Source organism: Ipomoea nil (genome assembly GCF_001879475.1).
Source record: "Ipomoea nil mitochondrial DNA, complete sequence, cultivar: Tokyo-kokei standard".
In the NCBI taxonomy this organism is placed as follows: Eukaryota; Viridiplantae; Streptophyta; class Magnoliopsida; order Solanales; family Convolvulaceae; genus Ipomoea; species Ipomoea nil.
Genome location: NC_031158.1, coordinates 37,501 through 52,500, shown reverse-complemented (window position 1 = coordinate 52,500; position 15,000 = coordinate 37,501). Strand labels below are relative to the sequence as shown.

General features: G+C 44.8%; 1 protein-coding gene and 2 non-coding genes across 3 annotated transcripts in view; all 3 read left to right on the top strand.

The window, feature by feature from the left end:
* nad2 (NADH dehydrogenase subunit 2) overlaps window positions 1-15,000 on the top strand; it is a gene marked incomplete in the record, with an annotated part of 76,331 nt that overhangs the window by 51,855 nt on the left and 9,476 nt on the right.
* Window positions 1,647-1,717, top strand: trnC. Its single transcript has one exon. It is a non-coding gene; the product is annotated as a tRNA-Cys (tRNA).
* Window positions 2,318-2,389, top strand: trnG-GCC. The gene has a single exon. It is a non-coding gene; the product is annotated as a tRNA-Gly (tRNA).

The following is a 15,000-nucleotide window of genomic DNA, read 5'->3' as shown; positions in this document are numbered from 1 at the left end:
TAGGCGAAGCAGTCAATAGCAGTCTGTTCTCGCCTATCGATAGATAGCAGGTTGCTTCCAAGCTCAAACCATTTTAAACGGAATTGCTACTTTTTTCTTGTTATTGATAGAGTGGTATTCTCCGCCCCTGTCAAATAAAGTAGAGGGAGAGAACTGGAAGAGAGAAGGAAAAAGAGCAAAGGATTGAAAAGTCTAATGGGAGAAGAATGGCTGACACGTTGACTGCCTTCGATACTCTAAAAAAGAACCCAAGCGGTCTAACCTAACCCCCAGGGCGGACCCCAACCGAAAGGCACTAGACGGACTAAGGGCAAGCGAGATAAAGAAAGCAGCTGGCCCTATGTGTAAAACCTTGCCGCGGGAGAGTCTTTCTCAAATGAGAATAAAGAAAGTTTTTGGGCAAGACAAGAAAGGAACTCGCCCTTTGACACCAAGGGATAAAAGCGGATTGCTGGCGATGACTTGGGAATCTATGAGAGAAGGTTCTCGAACCCGGTTCCGACCGAATAGAGCGCGGAGCCAAAACGAGAACGGGTTCAGTCGAACAAGGTAACGAGTCTAAGGGCAGGATCAAGCTTGAAAGGAATGGACGGGCGTAGGCTTAATAGTGAACGCAGACCCCCCTGCTTATAGATATGAGATCAATGACTTAAAAGACAGATGTCGAGAGAAACTGTTAGACTTCTTTATTGCGTTGCGAAGAGAGATCGAAGACGAAGATTTTCTGACGCAGTGCGGGCACTGGATGGAAAAGACAGATAAAGGAACAACCCACCGGAAGGGCATACCTCAAGGAGCACCAATCTCCCCCGGCAAAGATCTATCTGCACGAAGCCGACCTATGGATAGAAAGAAAAATGCAGGAAAGGCAAATGAAATATGAAATAAAAATCTGCTTTGGGAGTGTGAGATAGGCAGACGGGGAGTACGCAGCCGAACAACCGCAGGGGCTTCCAGCAGTGATAGCTGAACTAACCAGATGGGCCGCCCATTTCTAACAGTAACGAATAAGCTTTTTAGAATCTATTTGTTTTCTGTTTGAAGTGAATAGGAGCTGACATTTCAATCGGAAATCAACGTCGGGTCCCTATATCCGAAAAACGCAGACTGAAGCGGAAGATCACAAAATGCAACACAACAAGGGGCGAACCAAGCGCTTGCGCGAAGGAAGAAGCTAATCAATCAGAATTTAGACAGGGAGGAGAGGCGAAAGAGAGATTTTCGAGCCTGCAAGCAGCAAGCAACAACGGCTTTTCAGCCGTTGCGCGCTAGCTTGTAGTTTAGGGGTATAGTAGGGGTGCCCCTTTCTAAAACTTTTCTATAATATAAGGTAAGCTTTTTGGAACCCTAGTTTTGGAGTTTTTCCCAACCTATACCTTACTAAAGGAAAGGGGCTTACCTTTTTCAGCTGCATTGCACTGCCGCATAAACAATGGATCCGCTGGGCTGGATGAGCAACCTTCTATCTGGCCTCTGTACCAGTAGTAGAGTGGCTTGCTACTTTCAATCAGAAAGGGAAGATTGAGCAAGGCAAAGGAGAAAGAAGTTGTCCCCTCTTCTCTGGTAACCCGCCTAGCATATGTAGAAAAGAGGGAGCGGAGAAGGAAGAACAACCGTTTGACTTTGGCACATGAGGTGGCGGGTTTGGCTAGGTAACATAATGGAAATGTATCGGACTGCAAATCCTGGAATGACGGTTCGACCCCGTCCTTGGCCTCGAGGAGTGGTGAGCAGCACGGAACTTGAATCAATCAAATGGCTTTGACTTAGAACAAACCCAACAAGCAACGGTAAAGGGCTTCGCCTCCAACAAGCAACAGCTAATTGAGACTCTTCAATCTATTCTTTCCTAAGCTTGTTCGCGCAGGAGTTTTCTTGCTGCGTTAGCGACGCGCAGGAGTTTTCTTGCTGCCCCAGTAAGAAGTTCGTGAGGTGCCGCTGCAGCTTGGATTATCGTAGAATAAAGAGGAGCCGTCTTAGGAAATGACTGAACTTCAAAGACAGATGCCGCCGCTGCGAGGGAGCAACTTGTCTGGTCTTGCGGTGCACTCCTTCCCGTTACGAGAATGAAATGACGCCCCAGCTTGACTCGAGACCAAGACTCCTTACAACTCGCACCAATAGCGGCACTGAGCGGCCGGAGATTGATTGAAAAGGCAGGCCCAGCCGCCCCTCTCCCCCCCTAACCGCCTATCTACTCGTGTTCGTAGCTCGATCGGAGGTCAAGACTGTGGTCCGGCGGAAAAACAGAAGTCGTCCGTATCAAGTGATACGTGAATTGCTCAGTAGTGCTTCGCTGCTTGATGTTGCCCCGCTGGCGGAAATAGCTTAATGGTAGAGCATAGCCTTGCCAAGGCTGAGGTTGAGGGTTCAAGTCCCTCCTTCCGCTCCAGGCTTCGTCGTTTAGTGGTAACAAGTGGAGTGCATAAGCCACTTTAGAGATAGGGGCGAGCAGCAAGCAGCCCCTTGTATAGGGTTCCAAACCTATCTTACTAATAAGAGGAAAGGGGCAAGCCAAAACTGACTCCTAACAAGTTGCTGGCTTTTCATCAGCCGTTGCGCGCTAGCGCGCTTCTCTTTTTCAGCAGGCTTCTTCAAATATCCCATAAAGAAGGGGCTATAACTATAAGTAGCTAGCTAGCGCGCTAGCGTTTTCCCTTACTAGTCAAGGGGCTGCTAGTTGTAGCGCGCAGTGTACTAGTGAATAGGAAAAGCGAATTTAGATTACTAATGACGGATGGAGGTTGAGGGTAGAACATGTTCGGTGCCTCGCCCTTGTCTCCTTCGCCGTAGACTTTCAATGATGGGAATCCTATCGATAAAGAAGAGGCATAAGCATCGCCTCTCGATCCAATCCATCTTGAAAGGCCTCCCCAACACACTCTTGATACGAAAGAAACCTCCCGCCATAGAGATCTAAAGTCTGGGTCCCCTCGATCACCCTCCCTTGAACCTGAACAGGTCGAGAGAGATTCAACCGCACCACATTTTCTCGAATCCCCCAACTAGAGATGGAATTCCAGAACCTAAACAACTCAGTTGAGAGCTCCGTGACTGGAAAAAGGGAAGGTCCACCAATGATTGATAGGCCATTCCCTCCCTATCCGTCTCTTGATCCCTCATTCCACTAATCCGTTGTTACTGATTCATTCAAGGCATAGACTCCCCATTTCTTTGTCTTATTAGCGCAGGTGTTCGTCAACGATGAAAGCCGCTGAACTTCAGACTCGAGTTGAGAAAGAGGGCTAGGCCCCCGGGAGGGCTTTCAGGGACTGGGGAAGACGGGTGGATTATAGAGCTAGGGGCAAATCGAAGGTTTGTCCATCGGGATTGGGCATGGACGAGCCTCGACTGGGCCAGCATTGATGAAAAAAGAAAAACTTATCCCATCGCATCATTTACCGGTGTAGGATGAAAGATCAGGTCCAGGATTCGAGTCAAATCTACCTTCCCTCTCATCTCAGGGTGAGGTAAGGAATTTCATCAAATGTTCGTTGTTCAAGCAAGAAAACGGATGCGCGTTAGCGCAACGGCTTCTATTTATTTCACCAAGGAAGACGCTTTAGTCTTTAGACTAATACTCACGCACAACGGCTTGTAAACTCCTATCGAACCACTTCATTCCTGGTTATATCAAAGCAGACTCCAAATTCCTGGCACTGGCTTTGTGGGATATCAATAAGACATATGCAATGTGCCTCTACTGACCCGCCTGCGCGAATTTCATTACCTCTACTCTGATGTCCTTTATTTGCCGCTTCTGCTGCTTTTCTGCTGTTCAAATCAATCTCCTCGGGAATAAGACGTAACTCCTGGGGTTTCTTTGATAATAAAATCCACCAAGATCCCCTTCCAATACGGGCTCAAAGGCCGACCTTTTCCGAGCCAAAGCTAAAAAGGAAGTCGGAGCTTGGTCCACATCGAGAAAAAACGTTCGTAATGAACGGATCTCCGATGGTCGAGCCTGCCAAGGACACGGAACCCAGCACCACCTACCCGGGCCGAGGTACTCAACCTTTGGTTGGAAAGGGTCTTTCATGTGAATTGCGAACAACCCACAAGGGTGGTATGAATGAAACATAGTTTTCATAGGGGCAAGTCTAGAGCTGTGGTATGGAAAATAGATGATAAAAAAAAAACCTCATCTCTTTACTTAGTCAGAGTCATTGTTTTTCCCTTTCTATCTGCATGACTGCTTTCTTATGATGAGTAGTGCCCATCACTCGCCTCTCTGTCTCTGTATGAAGGAGCATCCACTGCACTTACTAGTGGGTATGATGAAAGTCAAGAGCGGGTCTCTCAGAAAAAGGACCTTGTCTGTATCCGTCTCTCTTACTCGAACTAGCCACCCCTTGGGAACCGTCTCCCCTTTTCCCCCGCAATGAAGGGCGGATGGCTTGCCTTTTGAAAGAAGAAAATGGAACTTTGAAGGAAAAAATCAATAGGAGAAGATAGCCACATCGACGCACAGAGAATAGGGATGCATTGGAGACGAATAAGGGCAGAAAGTGACATGACATATTTATTTCCTGCTCTTCTAGTTAGCGCGTAGTGGGAATAGCCCCTTCCATTGCCTGAAAGCCACTAAAGAGTGCCTCACGTTCCACTGAACGCTGGGGAAGGAAAGGCACAGACTCTCGCCTCTATGCTATAGGCAGTGGAGACCTGCTCTTATACTCAGTATAAGTAAGGTTCTCCTCCGGTAGTCAAAAGAGAAGTCTGAGTTCCCCTCTCTTTTATCGTGGAAGAAGAGTCAGATATAAGGATACCTCCTAGATTGAAGAAGCGCACTCCCATCCAACCTTATTCCATTCCGGTGTTGCCTTATCAGTACGCCTGGGAGCTGTGTTCTTCCTGCCACTACTGAGATTGAATGACCTTTTTGAGAGGATAGCTAGCCAAGCTGTCTATCACTGACTGAAATCCCGAGCTTTGAAAGAATTTATATCATGATTTACTACTATATGTATTCTAGTTTATAGGTAATTTTCTGCTCGCTACGCCCCTGTGAAACTGTCCCAAGCCAAAATTGCTTGATCTGACCGAACTCGCTCTAATGGAAGAATTTTGAATATGGAACTGGTATGAGCTTAAAAAGCATTCCCCTGGAGCCCGAACCACGTGACTTCGTACCTCAATCCCAGTCGCATTCGATCTAGAGAAAAGAAAATTCTTCTTAGCAGTTGAACAGGAGCTTCAACTGAAGCCCGATTCTACCTAATCCACTGCTGACCACGGACTGACTCAAGCACCAAGACCTACTGCTCTTCCGACAAAAACTAGTACAGTAGCGCTTTAAAAAAGCTATTTGATATAGTATAGCCGCGGAGACTACTTGCATCAGGGTAAAGCCCCCCTTTATCTTTAGAGATAGGCCCTTGCTTGCTGACCCGAAATTGACCAATACGAACTCGGGCTAGGATGTCTTGCTTGATGAAAGAAGCTTATCTGGGTGGTTCAGCTGAACTCGTTGTATCAGTTTATTCCTTATATTGTACCTCTTTATTCGGATAAAGGTGAGTGGCAAAGTCTGGTTCCACTAAGGAGTAGGTTGTCCTATCTGATTGAGCGGGTCCAGACTTTTTTCGGGCAAAGCTAGGAACGTGCGTCAAACCTTTCGGCCCCGTGTTAACCACATAAAAAAAAGAGACGATTCATTCTATTCCGTCGGTTCTATTGGACTAAGACCCAGAGGATATCCTCCAGTGGGCATTCGGGCTCCTCCCTCCCTTCACGGTCGCAGTAGTCTTCTTAGCCATAGGGTTTCCTTGCTCGCCCGTAACTCCTCTGTTGGCATTGGTTCCTTTTCGGTATGGCTACTGAGAATGAACCCGACACATCGGTCGAACATTTGATTTTACCAGAGGATGCAGGATTAGATGACGCTTTCGACAGCAGGATTGGATATGATTGATTGGGGATACCGAAAACTTACCTATTGTTTTAGATGCCTTAAGAGATCTTTATTTCAATGGACCAAAAAGTGAATGCTACATCCAGGCCGTAGCAGTCTACGTCAATATTTTGGGAGGGACATAGTAACCCGGGGGCTAGATCCTAATATATATTATTTATTCATCAGGGAACAATTTGAGATCCAAGGGTGCCGTTTCTCTACGCAGAAACTCTACAAGAGCCCTTTTAGGTACGGGTTGAGCGGCCTACCACGGCCAAGCCATAATTCAAAAGGCATTGACCGCTTCTGAAACATCGCAAGTAGCCTACCAATGCGAGGCGACTGTCGATGAGGGAGGCTGGAAATGGTTCTATACCCAAAACCACCTATCCTACAAAGTGTTGAGAAACTTTTTATAGGATATGTCATTGCCATCAATCCATAAGGATGGTAAGGGTTAAGCAAACATCTCATTGACACTGGAGATAAATCCACAGTTAATGAGCGTGCATAGAACCGTTTCGCAAATTCCGCACCCCCATTACATTATCTGAGATGAGTGATTTTTTAGAAGATATTTATACACCCATCTGAGATAATGCATGTTCGTAGACCTTGGCCACCTGCTCGTCGGCGATTACGACATCATCGCCGAGCACCGCATAACGGTAAAAGACACGCTGAGGATATACCTGCTCTGCACACCACCAAATCATAGCATGATGAGTTAGTGCGAAGAGCGGCCAAGAAGAGTAGTATCCTAAAGGCTGTCCGGTTTGAAAGCAAACAACTGAGCGTCGTTTTACCCAGCTGACCTCAAACACATTAGTGCCTAGTGCAGAGTTAACCACAGCACTAGCGAACTGCCTTCCGAAGCAAACCTGCATTAGATAGAACATTGAAAGCAGCGGCCAACGATCAGTCGCCGATTTCAAGTCAAAGCTAAAGCAGTGCTTATCGCCACTGAGTAAACTCAAAGGTCGTGTTTGGGTAAATGTACCCAAAATTGGAATATGTCTTAGATCTCAGCCTCTACAGAATCCAGATCTTGCTCTACTTCTTCGCCCTTATCCACCAACTTCTTGGCTTGGTTCACCGTCTATCTTTTCTCTTAGGGCAATGGGATAGCAGTGCAGATGTGATGTGCACATGAATTGAATCAAGAGTCAACCACCACTTGCAATTGAAGCAGCTTAGGGACTTTTTTCCTTTCTTATCAGTTGAGACAAGAAAGCAAGGAAGATAATTAGGTCTGCTATGAGGCCTTCGAAAGTACCCTCTGTCCCAGCCAGGCCTTGGTCCTTATGATTTGTATTAGAACGGCCTATACCATGGGAGCTTGAGGATGTCATTTAGGGGGGGCTGGTAAGAGGAGGCTATTGGCAATCGCTAACTATCTTAATCAGAGCTTATTAAGACCCCTGATTAACTGCTTGATGCCTTTTTGGTTGGAAGCCTAATGTATGCAAGTGCACTCGCCCGGACATCGCTTATGCCGTAAGTGTGACTAGTACATTGACTAGTAACCCCGGGGCATTGGAATGCATGGCTAAGGATAATGTTTTCTCTCGCGCATTGATCTTGATCTGGTGTATGGAAGATCAAGTCTTCTACTAAAAGAAGAACTGATGCTCTGACTTCACCATAGAAGGGAAGGAAAAGAGGCTAGTTCGTGGCTTGGTCTTCACTGACACACTATCGGACCTTTTAGGTTAAGTTAGTGTTCAATGAGCCAATACCCACTAAGACAGTTTCTTACTTAAAGGCTTCTAGAAAGCAGATTCTATAATAGTTGATTCTATACCATTGGTTGATCAAAGAACTTTCTTCCCTTTCGACTGCTAACTCTTAGAAATACAGTAAAGCGATGCCTTACCAAAATAAGAATATGTTATCCCAATAGTAATTAAAGCATCTCGAAAGAGCGCACCTCTTAACAGTTCAAACTCCCTCTTATTTTCTCTAAACCATCTAAACGGATCGAAGGCTTTTAACAAGACCTTCTTTCGTATATACTATTCAACCTCCTGCTGCACGAGATGAGACAGTTGGGCAAGCCCTTCTTGAAAAAGGAAGTGAAAGACCAGTGCCGCCTTTTCACTGCCTGGAAGCGCTAATGCAACTTTTGTTGAATGTGAAGGAATCAATGTAACCCTGCTAATGCTTTTCATTCTGATTCAATTGCAGAACCCTCCTTCAATGCTTGTGCAAATCAGATTGACTGATGTCAGACTCTTATATAATAGTTATGAATGTGCAGCTAGGAGAGCTAACTAAGACTAGGAGCTGATTCTATACCAGTCAAAGCGAATTCTGGGCATCAATGCACTAACGCTGTCTTGCTCGCCTTTCTTCCGTTTGACCGGAACAGACTCACACTCGGACTGACCGATGGCATTTCTTCCCTGGCCCACCATCCAAGGGCAAGGGAACTCAATAGCACTTTCAAGAAGAAATCCACCTGAACTGACCATTCAAGTTGTCTTTATCAATAAGGCCTTACATCTTATTCATCTCTGCTTGCTCTTCCAAGTCTTTCTACTCCTTCCTCCGATCACCACCAACCACAACAAGGTGAACCAGCTCCCGGAGACGAGCATTCTTGCCATACCATTCAACGAGTCCAGTCAAGTTCTTCACACGGTCCAACCTTGCCATTGTGAAGAAGATCGGCTTGCTCCGGTCCTTTAGCACACATCAGTGTTCTTTGTTCTCAACATGGCTGTAAAGGAGCTCCTCAATCTAAGGATGGAAGTAAGTCAACCTCCTGTTCTCCTCTGTGTAGGGGAAGTCAAGACTCGTATCAGCACCAGGTGAAAAAAATCTTTCACTTGGGATCAAAAACATCAATCCCATGAACAACTCGGTAGAGCCCAGTAAGAGTGAAAGCATTGTGACTCTCGTCTTGTCCAAGAGTGTCCTTGCTTCCAGCGATTTCCTGAAAGGTGCTGGCGATGATGAAATCTGTATGATTCATCATGGCAATGAGATCAGCAGTGAATTGGCAGGAAAACTCCTAAACCCTTTTTTTAGACACTAGAGCGCCTGAACGTCTTTATTTGACTTTTGCGGGATTCTATTCATAGATAATGTTCTCGCTACACTTGACACTTCCTTTGTTGCTTTATGTGAGGAGTTAAGGGCAATGAAAATCTCTGTATCATATTCTCCCGCTATAAAGCGGCTGTTGCCTCTTGATTGCTTCTTTCATACAGTCGGACAGTCTTTCCTTTCTGACAGCGACGGTACTGATTGAACTCGGGCTTTGGTCCCCGCTTTCCTATATTCGATCCAAGTATCCGAATCCGAAGTCAGTCTTGGAGCTGGTAGGGGCGGGCATAGCAGCGTATTGTGGTGACTTGGGGTCTAAGGGAATTGCCAGGCAGGGTTTCAGAGCGATAGTCCCTTTCGTTTCGTAGGCGATCCATCTCTGGAGCTACTGAGATTTGCTTTTCTGACAAGACAGTTCTCATCAATTTCATTCCATAATCTGTTTTTGGAATTGATCTGAGAGAGCCTTAAGGCGAGTGATCCTATGCAGAGTGATATTAGCAAAGCAAGTTCTTTACTTGCCTAGATCCTGATATCCCTTCTGCAACTCCTGGACTGTACGTGTAATTGCTAAACCGAGGTGAGTTTGACGCTTTGGGTTTGTGAAGTGAGCTAACTTAACGACAGAAAAAAGGATTGATAAAATTCTATTGAGTCTGACTCAGAGTGATCATTTATCAAATACTGACTCTGGTTCTCTAATGAATGAAGAGCCGGGAGTAATTTACTTACGAAACTTCATTTACATTCATAAAAAGTATCTACTGAATTATGAGTTCAATACACTCTGTTTAGCGGAAAGACGGATATTCCTTGCTTATTATCAGACAATACAAACCTCGAATCGTTTTCATTACCCATCTCCTAACCTACCCTTTTCGCTCCGCTTACCCCTATCCCCTTCTAGGGGTATTTTAGTGATAGGTTCTATAAAAACTGGACGATCCTATTTGGTCAAATACCTAGCAACAAACTCCTATGTTCCTTTCGTTACAGTATTTCGGAACCGGGACCTGGTTAAGGTTTCTGATGATGATTTTGATAATGATTTGGATTCTGATAGTGATTCTGATAATGATTTTTATAGTGGTGGCAATATTGACGAAGAAGACGATGTTTATCTTGATATGATTGACGATATTGATGATAGTAAGGAAATTGAAGAGATTTGTGGTATTGACGTTACTGATGTGGTTTACGAGATCGCTATCGCCCGTGCCCTTGAGGCGGAGCAGGAGTTTGAAAAGGTGATAAATGAGGCTGTGGATCTGCTAGAACCGGAACACAGAGACCCTTTTTTTATCAACCTTCAATTCGAATTAGCAAAAGCAATGTATCCTTGCATAATATGGATTCCAAACATTCATGATCTGCATATGACTGAGTCGAATTCCTTATCTCTTGGTATATTAGCGAACAATCTCTCCGGGGATTATGAAAAATGGGGTTGGTCCACTCTATTAATGGACAATTTCTCCGGGGAAAGAGGGGATTTGGAAAAAGGTTACACTGGAAATATTCTTTTTATTGCTTCGACCAATATTCCCAAAAAAGTGGATCCTGCTCTAATAGGCCCGAATAAATGAAATACATGCATTAAGTTACGAAGGCTTCTTATTCCACAACAACGAAAGTACTTTTTCACTCTTTCATATCCCTACTATATGAGGGATTTCACTTGGAAAAGAAAATGTTCCATACTAACGGATTCGGGTCCATAACCTTGGGTTCCACTATAGGAGATCTTGTAAGACTTACCAATGAGGTCCTATCGATTATTATTGCAGAGAAAAAAGATATTCTAGACACTAATCTAATTAGATACGCTCTTTTTCGAAAAACTTTGACTTTGCGATCCCCGGTAAGATCGGTTAAGGATCCTGGGATCCTTTTCTATCAGATAGGAAGGGCTGTAGCACAAAATGTACTTCTAAGTAATTGCCCCATAGATCCTATATCTATCTATATGAAGAAGAAATCATGTAACGAAGGGGATTCTTATTTGTACAAATGGTACTTCGAACTTGGAACGAGCATGAAGAAATTCACGATACTTCTTTATCTTTTGGGTTGTTCTGCCGGATCGGTCGCTCAAGATCTTTGGTCTTTACCCGGACCCGATGAAAAAAATGGGATCACTTCCTATGGACTCGTTGAGAATGATTCTGATCTAGTTCATGGCCTATTAGAAGTAGAAGGCGCTCTGGTGGGATCTTCACGGACAGAAAAAAATTGCAGTCAGTTTGATAATGATCGAGTGACATTGCTTCTTCGGCCCGAACCGAGGAATCCCTTAGATATGATGCAAAACGGATCTTGTTCTATCCTTGAGAAGAGATTTATCTATGACAAATACGAATCGGAGTTTGAAGAAGGCGCCCTTGACCCGCAACAGATAGAGGAGGATTTATTCAATCACATAGTTTGGGCTCCTAGAATATGGCGCCCTTGGGGCTCTTCTATTTGATTGGGTCGAAGATCCCAATGAATTTTGATTTCCCTATTGGATGGGGGTATTTGGGGACCTGGAAGAGGAGAAGAAGAATGATAATGAAGAGGGTAAGCTTCCTAAGCTTCCAGAGAATGATAATGAGTTCTTGCTGAGTGGAGCCCAGATACGACTTTCTTCCACAGAAGAATGTGTTCTTCTACAAAACCAATTCATTTTGGACCCTGGGGCTCATTGAAAAGTCTCCTTGCTATCTTCGACAGTCTTGAGAGCGAGGGCCGCAATAGCCCCTACTTTCACTCTTTTCTAGAGAAAAAAAATAGGAGATACCCTTGAGGCGCTCTCTCCCTTTTTTATAGGGGGTCGCCCTATACAGGTCCGCAGTTTTCTGAGCGCTGTTTTCATCCAACTCGAAATATCGTAAATAAGCGGTTAAAGAATGTTACGTCCAATTATTCCCATGTTTTTCTTGGTAAACCCAACCGGCGATTTCCGTGAGCAAGAACAAGTCTCTCTTCTTTTTTTGGGGGGAGCAGAGCAGCCAAAGAAAAGTTTCAAAGCAAATGAAAGTGCAGAAATTTCGCTCGCTTAAATGGATATACGAACAAACCCTTCCCCTTGAATCTTCTTGTTCTGCATCTGAATCTTCTTGTTCTGTATCTGCAGCAGAAAGAAACTCCTTTGAGGAGGAGAGCGTAAGCCCTTTGCTTAGAGATGTAGAGTGCCCTCCGTTATCTCCATCTCCGCCCAAGACTGCGGAGATACCTTCGTCCTATCATAATATTGGTGTTCCCTCATCCCCCGATTCTGACTCGTCATCTGAGATGTCTAGTATTTATTCGACTCTTTCTCCTTACACCGAAAGAGAAGTCTGTTCGGCCCAGGGAAGAATCGAAGAGAAAGTGGCGAGCATTGCAGAAGAGACTGGCTTCCAGTTGGACGGGGAGGCACGCTATGTTTTGGGCCAGTGGGTCCACGGCGAATCATCGGATCCCTCTACTTTGCGTGCCATTTTGAAGGACTTGAATCAAAAGAAAGAACAAAGTGAATGGTTTGAGGAGGCTATCGACGCATGGTCGCGCCAATTTGTTAATTCGGACGTCCCGTCTCCTCTTGAGGGATTGGACATTCACCCCCCCGCGCTAGGCGACTTGTATTTCTCATTCACAAATCCATCTTTCTTTATGTTGTTAACTCTCAGTTTGGTTCTACTTCTGCTTTATTTTGTTACTAAAAGGATGAAGAAGAAAATGAAGCAGAGACATCGATGCAGGGCATCGGCGAAGGCTAATCACGACGTTCAGTAAGTAGGGAACTACATTGGGCTTGATTCTGGCTCAGTTAAGCACAGATATGTAGGCAAGTCTTGAAGACAAGACCCCCAGTCCACCAGGTCTATGTATAAGCATGAAGTGAAGATGAAGTAAGCATGGCTTTGTTTGCCTGGAACTATGAAATAGTCTTCTGGGCATGTTCCCCATACGATACTATACTAGTGAAAGAAGTTCCTTGCCTTACACTCTACCTTCTAGTTGACAGAGAAGAATGGCTAAAAGTGAGACTAAGAGACACTGGAATTTATTGAAACGCTTAACTACTAGTAATGCACTCACTCGCTTTAGAGAAAGAAGGGAAATCTACTACCTTAGTAAGAAAAAAACTGACTACGAAAGCAGGTATACCAATTTTGAGAAACCCTGCTTGGCTTTGGTTTGGGCAAGGCGGAAATAAATTGAGGCATTACACGCTGTCTTACCCGGTATATTGAATAGCTCGCATGGACCCATCGCCACCAGTCTACTCCATTTCTTTTGGACTGCTTCGAGCGTGAACAAGGGCCTTTCCCCGGCTCCCTTACACAAGATTCGTCCGGGCTTTCACGCCTTAGGCCAACAACTCTAATCATTGACTGACAAATCCCCTTCTACTTAATTGAATGTCAATGTTTTCTTTCAATTGTTGGCTGCTCTTGTTGAAGAGGTTTCTCCTGCAATGGATATTGGCCGATCTACTTCATTTGTTTAAGTGGAAAGCTAGGGATCAAAAATGCTTTCGCTTTTGGCAGAAGTTCCTTTGCCGGAGGTCAATTTTTGGACTTTAAAAGAACAACCTGGTACTTAGTTCCAGAGAGTACCAGAGATGGTTGTTTTTGTACAAGATTCGTGAAGCTAAGCACGGAAAATCCAGATCCTTGATAAGCGGAGGCTCTTGTCGGGAAATCGAAAACGATCGAGCCCGCTCAGTCAGAAGCAAAGAGGAGTCCCGCCCAATCTCGGTGAAAAAAATCACTGATTGCAACTACATCAAAAACCTCTCTTCCTTTCATTGTTGAGTCATCGTGTAAGGCACAGGCTTTGATTGAAGTTGGAAACCCAGGTCTGGGTCTAATTTAGGAGAAGAGAGAACTCATCGTTGCTTGCAAGAAAAGACGTGTATGAGCGGGGATCCCGCAGACTCAAAAAGAATTTGAGATGCAGCAGTCTTAGGGCCGTAGTCTTGGGATCAGGTGCTAGGTAGCGTAAGCAAGACCAAGCCTATAGGCGAAGTTGCAAGGTAAGCAATCGATAGAGAGCAAGGGATGCTAGCGCTCTGTCTAAAAAAGCTGCTGTTCTACTATATAAGATATAATATTATAGTTGATATAATATAGTAGATATAAGCAAATCCTCTCTTTGCCATCTTGCTGTGAACAAATCGTCTGTTATCAAATGCCACATCTGACCTATAAGGTGGATGATTGTGAGTCCAAATTGTCCAGCAAAGGGGAAAGAGGACTGCCCAAAGGGATCGGGATCAGCTTATGCGGCGAGATGTCTTGGTTTGGACTTCCTGTCTGATCAACTCTCTAAACGAGATTTTGGCTTTCTAGGTCGATCAGAGGGGAGGAGCTTGCTTGCTTCCTACTAATGGCGGGGCGAGCTCAACAACTGGCGACTGGTCGAAGAGCGATTAGTCTTACTCCAAAAACCTATTTTCGGCTTAGATCTATCCTTTCCCTCCATCTTCCTTCTATAACAATATACTAGTTATAACCATCGGCGTACTCCTTTTAACAATGTCTGCTGAAAAGTCTGTTGGTGAATGAACCCAGGCTTCTCGCGCTCTTGGTCCGGAAGTCAATCTCGTCAATTGCGGGGACAAGGCTTGGATCTTAGTAAGTGGGCAGGCTTAGAAAGAAGGATTCTCCAAATCAATCCCACGTATGAAGACCACCCGTCGCCTATGACTAGTAAGAAGGGAATGCCATTGATTCTAGCACAAGCGATTCGATGTCAAAGGACAAAGGAAAGGCGACAAAAGCTCTTATTCCAACAAGCCCAGAAAGAGGAGAAATTGGCTTAATTCTGACCGATGATATTACTAGTTATTCCGACAACTGCTTATGATATCACCCTCGGGTGACTTCACTGCAGGGATTTCTATTCACTCTTCTTTCAGCGCAGCTCTTGTGAAATTCTTTCTGTACTTCCTTTTCTTTTTAGTTGGAAGGGTATAGTTTATTTAATTGAGTGAAACTCCGCCAGTAGTCTTTCTGAATGTGATAGTTTAGAACTGTGATTATTCGCTCGATCAACTCTTTGCCATCACGCTCTGGCTTTAGCAT